Here is a 6,910-nt window from a genome sequence, read left to right on the forward strand (position 1 = left end):
ACAATCACAGACCTAAGCAATGCCTGAGAATCAGAATCAGCTAAGCAAAATATAGTCAGGAAACATGAGATTCACATGCATGGTCCATTTAAATAACACAACAGTATTAAGAACCATGTAGGGTCTGAGATCTGACTTAGTTTATAAACTTAACAAGGAGGCTTGTTAGGGATGATGAGCTTGATTTCCAATATTCAGCTAATACCAGTTTACACAGAACACTTTTACACAGGTAACATTAAGGCATCTTTGCAAGAAGAATACTTGGAAGAGTAAAGAAGGCCAGGATCATTTCTGTGAGTTGAAAGCCCTCAAAGTCCTCCGTTGGGGACCCTGTGCTCAGTCTAATGGTTGGCAATGGGCATCCGCCTCTGTATAGGAAGAACAACAACATCAACCAACCAGAACCCCCAGAGCTCCCAGGGACTAAGCCACCAACCCAGGAGTACACACAGAGGGGCCCATGGCTCCAGCGACATATGTAGCAGAAGATGGCCTTGTCAGGCATCAATGGAAGGAGAGGCCCTTAGTCCTGGGAAGGCTAGATGGATGCCCCAGTGTAGGAGAATTTGAGGGTGGGGAAGCAGGAGTGGATGGGGCTACACCCTCATAGAAGTAGGAGGAGAGGGGTTGGGATAGGGGGGGTCTCGGGGGTGGAAGTGGGAAAGCAGATAACATTTGAAATGTAAATAAAGAAAATATTCAATTTTAAAAAATGAAATTATAACAATAAGAAGAAGAAAAAAAGAAAGCCCTCAAAGTGGCAGAGCTATGAAGAGTTGTGGTTATTGCCTGCTGAGCATCTGCACCATATCCTTGCTCCTTGTCCATGTAGTGCTGTTGATTATTTTAACTGGTAATAATCATGGTACTTGTACGATGTGGGAGCAATTATCTATCATCTCTGTTATCATCTATTACCATAGGGCTACCAGATAAAGCCTTCCATACTTATTTGTTAAACTCAACAATGTTACCTTCAATACAAGAAGGTTAGTTTCTACAGTCAAGGCGATCAAAAGCAAAATTCATGTGTGTAAGGAGGATTAATGAAAGATAGTTGAGTAAAGAGGCACGTCGACAAAATACTTAACGTATGAAAAGTGATGATAGTGCGCTGGAATGGATGTTGAAGCCGCTGTTCCTGGCTGCCTAGATCATTCTTCTACATCTGGCTTAGAGCAAAGAAGAGGAACTGTTTCCTCAGTTTCAGAGATAAGTGATTTAAGGCTGAGCTTCAAGAAGGCAAAAAATAGATTCTGTATGTGTGCCATAAATAACATGTGGAGGAGCTGTGACTGATGGCAGGGTATGAATGGCTTTTTACTTGTCCTGCATGGCCAATGTGGATTGAGTGACCCAAATGAATGGTGGAGGAAACATAGACAACTGGCTTTTTCACTCACTAGACCCTGTTCTCCAAGAGTGAAGAACAGGAGAAAAGGAAGCCTTTCGTAGAGAGGCCAGTAAAGAATATATGACATTCATCCTTCATTTAATTTCTATTGGAATATGAGCCAGGAATGGAGGTAGAGTGTTTTCACACACTAACAAACAGATCTGGATGAGCTTCGTTTACACAGGATAGTGGGCTTTGGTGGAGTGGAATTGATGAGGAGGGCTGGGATGAATGAAGCAGTGGGCTGGAAACTGTGCAGTGAAGTTACATTAACAGCAGGGAATGGGGGAGATGAGAAGCCAGGATGTCTAACCTGGTGGGAATAATTCACAGAGCAGTGAGGAATACCAAGGGGATTCGGAACAAAACAGCAACATAGAAAGCATAGCTTAATATTTTCAAAAGATAGTCTGAGGAGCTTTACTGCTCCGGGAGCTTTCCCTGATCACAGTGAAGTCCCTGAAGATAGAATTGAGGCTTTTTGTTGTTACCATTTGGAGAAAGTATATGATCACAGAGGTAAACAGAAGAAAATAAATCAATTTTGTTTATATTGGAAGGGAGGATAAATCTGTTGATATGTTCGATCTGGCTTGCTCTGTACTGGATAGAAAGAACTCTGATGGTTGGAGAATTCTAGTATAACTCCTGAAGGCCAGAAGCATGAAAAGAGAAAAGGAGGCTAATGCAAAGTAGGTTGTCACCTAAGTTTCCATTGAAGCAAAATGTCGGAAAATTGATAGTGTATTTCCAAGTGAGCCATAAAGTCACAAAACAATTTTGAAGGCATTCATGTTCTAATTTTAAAGCAAGATTGAATCTTGAACTCAACCAGGCCGGAATCACCTAATTCCTCGACCGATGCCTACTGTGAGACTGGTATCAACCTTCAGAAGTAAGGAGATGTCAAGGGACCACCTTAACTTTCATCCAGGTACATAGAAACATCCTGCCCATCTAGAGTACTTTTCGAAGACAAAGATGGGTGGTAGTGGTACACACCTTTAATCCCCACACTTAGAAGACAGAGGCAGGCGGATCTCTCAGTTTGAGGCCAGTCTGGTCCTCAGGGTGTTTTTTGACAGCCAGGGCTATACAGAAACCCTGTGTTGAAAGACAAGAAAGAAAGAAAGAAAAGAAAGAGAGAGAGAGAGAGAGAGAGAGAGAGAGAGAGAGAAAGAAAGAAAGAAAGAAAGAAAGAAAGAAAGAAAGAAAGAAAGAAAGAAAGAAAAAGAAAGAGGGAGGGAGGGAGGGGGAGGAAGAAAGAGAGAAAGAGAGAAAAAAGAAAGGAAAAAAAGAAAAGAAAAAACACATTAGTGTGGCAGGCTGAAAAATGTGATCTATAAGAGACTTGAAGTGCCCCAAAAAGTTTAGTGGGCAATGTGTATGACACTAAATCAAGATTATTCTAAAGTAAGATTCAAATGAGCAAAATTGGTATTAGTGAATCCTGGAGGCTCTAGAGCTGTCTGCAAGAAACTGATTGTATCACCCTAATTCTTAAATTGAAACTCTGCTCCCCAATAGTTTGGTGAGGTGGATGCTTCTGGAAGTATTGGGACAAATATGAGGTAAGAGGTTTTAAGGAGAATTAGTGCCCTTTTACCAGAGACACAAGGAGCTCCTTCATCCTCCCTCTGCCATGAAGACACAAAGGAGAAGATGACACTCTGCACTTTGAAAGGAACACTCATCAGGGCTGGCTTCTGACCTCACCCTAGCTCTGAGAAGTAAAAGAGATAACCTTTTGTTATGTAACATGTGGTTATATAACATGTTAGGATACATGGTCCGTGTCTCCTTGTGCAAGCCACACTGGCTAAAATATCTTGCCAAGCCTCCAAGGGGCAAAACTCATTTGCTTTCATGGTTTATTGGATGTCACAGTACAAAATATGCTGATTGAACTCAAGAATAAAATGACTCAATAAAAACTAAAGACGTGTGTGTGTGTGTGTGTGTGTGTGTGTGTGTGTGTGTGTGTGTAATCTTATGTATATTTAATAAACACAAAAATACCATTGTCTGACATATAGTCCAGACATGCACAATTTAGGCATTTCCCTCTCCATGTTTTATAGATACTGAGGAATTTTAAATACATGTTGGCTACAGAGAATTTCTTAAAATAGCTCACTGAGCCATCTGGGAAATGTTTTCTGATTATTTATTTCCTCTTAAAATTTGTTTTGAGTTTTTGTACAACACAAATGTATGGCACTGTAAATAAATACTTAAGAATCCCAAACTTCAGCCAGACGTGGTGGCACACACCTTTAATCCCAGCACTCGGGAGGCAGAGGCAGGTGGATTTCTGAGTTCGAGGCCAGCCTGGTCTACAAAGTGAGTTCCAGGACAGTCAGGGTTATACAAAGAAACCCTGTCTCGAAAAAACAAAATCAAAAAAAAAAAGAATCCCAGACTTCTTTCATAGGAGGAAGAAGGTTTGTCTGGAGGTGGAAGTTCCCCCCCCCCTCGACATGATAGTAGATCAACTCAAAGACAGTCACTGCTCTGAAACATATGTGTTCCCTCTTTTTGACTCACTACTTTCTTAGAAAAATTCTGTGTAGATGGAAAAAAGAAATCCTGAGTGTAGGAAGAATTTACTTTCTCTTGATTTGATCAGGTGGTGACAAGTAAGATAGAGTTTTTGCTACCAGGAGGGAAAGAGGGGAGCAGTAAGAAAGAGCAGGAAGAGAAAGTCAAGCTGGGGATATCAGAAACTAGGCTGACTCACAGTGGGGTCCCAAACAGGTTGCCAGCAAGCCCCCCACCAAGCAACCTGCAGCCTGAGCAGTGAAGTCTTTGGAAGACACCAGCCTGGTGCCCAGAATACAGAGGCTCTTCCAGTTGGAGACCGGGCACAGGGCATCTGTCATCTCATCACATATAATTAATTGTGCCTTTAAATTAGCAGCTGTCTTAGGACAGTGCAGGGGGGAGGGTTGAGGATGAGGAGACACCAAGAGGACTGTGGATTTAGGGTTTGTCAGTTTTCGTAGGGCTGCCGTATCCACTCCTTCTCCAAAATGGTTCATACTCACAGCACAGTTGAATTTTTTTTGACGTCATCTTTACAATTGTATTGGCAAAAAATTAGGAATGGGTGATTTTGTTTGTTATTTAAAATAATCACATATTTTCTAATGCCTCTTTTCTTTTTTCTGAAGCTGATATTCAGATAATTTGAAGGAAAATATATTTGACTTTAAAAAATTGTCATCTAACCTACCAATTCCTTTGGGTAATGAGTATTTTGTTTTCTTTTGTTCTGTTTTTATTTGTTTTTCTTACGTCAACTTTCCATGTGCTTGGAAGCAGAGATAGGACAGCATGAACTGCTTGATTCTCAGCTGTGAAGTGGATGAATCTAGATTTCAAGGTGAGCACGGGATGGATGCCTTTGCAACCCCTCACAGTAGCTAGTTGATTCTCATACTTTTCCATCAGCATTTGCCCCCACCCCTACATATGCAAAGAGCTTCTAATAATATATACTAAGATATAAATGTCTAAATTATGGGGTTCAGAGCATGGGGAGGGTATAGGGGAATTTCAGGATAGCATTTGAAATGTAAATGAAGAAAATATCTAATTAAAAAAAAGAAAAGAAAAAAATGGCTAAATTAGTATTTGGTAGATTGAGTGTCATACTTGGGTATACCTTCTTCCATTTATTCTTCACTTGGTCTTAATATAAAGCTGAGAAGAAACACCTTATTTTATTTATTCTTTAGAATATTTTTTGGAGCTTGGGTGCTGTAGTAATGTGTTAAGGGACAATAAACAATGAACTGCTTTTCACTTTTTCCAGACGACAAAAATAACAGGATTAGAACTCAAATCTCAAATCTTCCTTGTTAGGTTGATTTCTACTCAATAGCAGCTGAGACAGCCCTCAATGACTCAATGATCCCTCCTTTTTGGGATCTCCCTTGAGTAAGCTTTTTTTTTTTTTTTTTGAGTTATTGGAGAATTTAGAGACTGAGATGAGAGTTTATTTTAGCCATAAATTTTAGGGATCAGAATACGTAGTAATCAATAATATAATACGACTCTAGCACACTTTCTCATCTGTGTAACAACCCAATGAGTAGTTATTATCATTAAATTGACATTTTGCTCTGTGGCATTAACTCAGATCTCAGGATCCTGCTGCTTCTCAAGGCTTCATTTCTTATTCCGTCTTCCCTGATGTTGGCAGCCCTTAAGCGAACAGCGATCTGTACCCCATCTGCCTGTTTTTTTTTTTTTTTTGAATCAACACCATTTTTTTTCCTTCAAAGCTTTGTCACCATAGTGTTCAGGATTTCAGGAAAAAAACAAAACAAAACATTTTCTATCACTTGAGCTGTGAAATAGCTTAACTCATCTTTGTGCTGGTGCTAGATTGAGATATTCCCTGGAGGCATCCTCATACTTAAGGTATTTCCCCACAACAAACGTGTCCGACTTGCTCTGATAATAGTTTTCTTGCTTCTTTAAGTTTTGTGGTGGTTGTTGTCGTTCTGATTTGTTTTGTATTAGTTTTGCTGTTATCCATTATGGAGAATACCCAGGAAAGTAAAAAGGCACTGTGGGTAGAAAAGATGAGGAGCTTTACAGAGGCAGGTAGTGGGGCATAGGTACTATAAAGAGGGCAATAGAAGAAATGGAGGGGGGCACCTCAGCTAGGCAGGGAGGGAGAAGGGTAATACAGAGAAAAGGAAGGAAAGAGAAGTAAGTAATGCTAAGGATATTTATAAAAGTCATAAGGAAAAATACTATTCTATAAGTTCTCCTAAAAATATGCGCCGGTTTTTTCCCTAGAGGCTTTGCAGGTGTGACTACTGTGCCATATGTGTGTCGGCAGGTGACAGAGAAGAGAGAGGCTATGCCTACACTCAGTGCTCTGACCTAAGAACATTTGAATGATTCACAGCCTAACATTCTCTGAAGAAAACAGAGCCTAAGACTACCAGTCTAGCAACTCGAAGGCCCAGATGGGCTCCCAGGACGGGGAGCAAGGTGGAGGCTAGAAGACACGGCCTGTCTCAATGAGCCTGAGACAGACCATCCTCACCACTCAGTCAGGCCAGATGAGAAGCAAGCCCCAGACAAATGCCCGACCAGATGCTGGTCCAGACAGAGAGCTAGCCTGAGGTGACCACTAGTCCAGCACTGCACAGTCCTCTGAAGGGTAGGCCATTCCCAAAATGACCCCTGTCAGGCACCATAACACACAAGCAGGGTATAATACTTCCGAGAGCACTCCTGAGATGAGTACAGGCACTCAGAGACCCCAGGTTCCACTAAGAGGACAAAGGAAGTGGGAGAGAAATGGAAAAGAAAGAGAAGCAGAAGCATGGAGGCACAGTAAAGAGAGGCAGAACTGGGGGTGCAAGGGTAGCGAGGAATAGCTGGTGAGAATATCTGAGATCATGGTGGGGTCCTGGCCTGTGCTGCCACTGGGGGGGCCACATCTGGGTCTGTGGCCCTACAGTAGCAGGAGTTCATTACTACCAAAGA

At 41.4% G+C, this 6,910-nt stretch overlaps 1 non-coding gene across 1 annotated transcript; it reads left to right on the forward strand.

Annotated features, from left to right (window-relative positions):
• The first annotated feature begins 6,200 nt into the window (after positions 1 to 6,200).
• Positions 6,201 to 6,332, forward strand: LOC115063492. The gene has a single exon (XR_003843364.1). It is a non-coding gene; the product is annotated as a small nucleolar RNA SNORA17 (small nucleolar RNA).
• Positions 6,333 to 6,910: the final 578 nt, after the last annotated feature.

Source organism: Mus pahari, chromosome 2 (assembly GCF_900095145.1).
Source record: "Mus pahari chromosome 2, PAHARI_EIJ_v1.1, whole genome shotgun sequence".
NCBI lineage: Eukaryota > Metazoa > Chordata > Mammalia > Rodentia > Muridae > Mus > Mus pahari.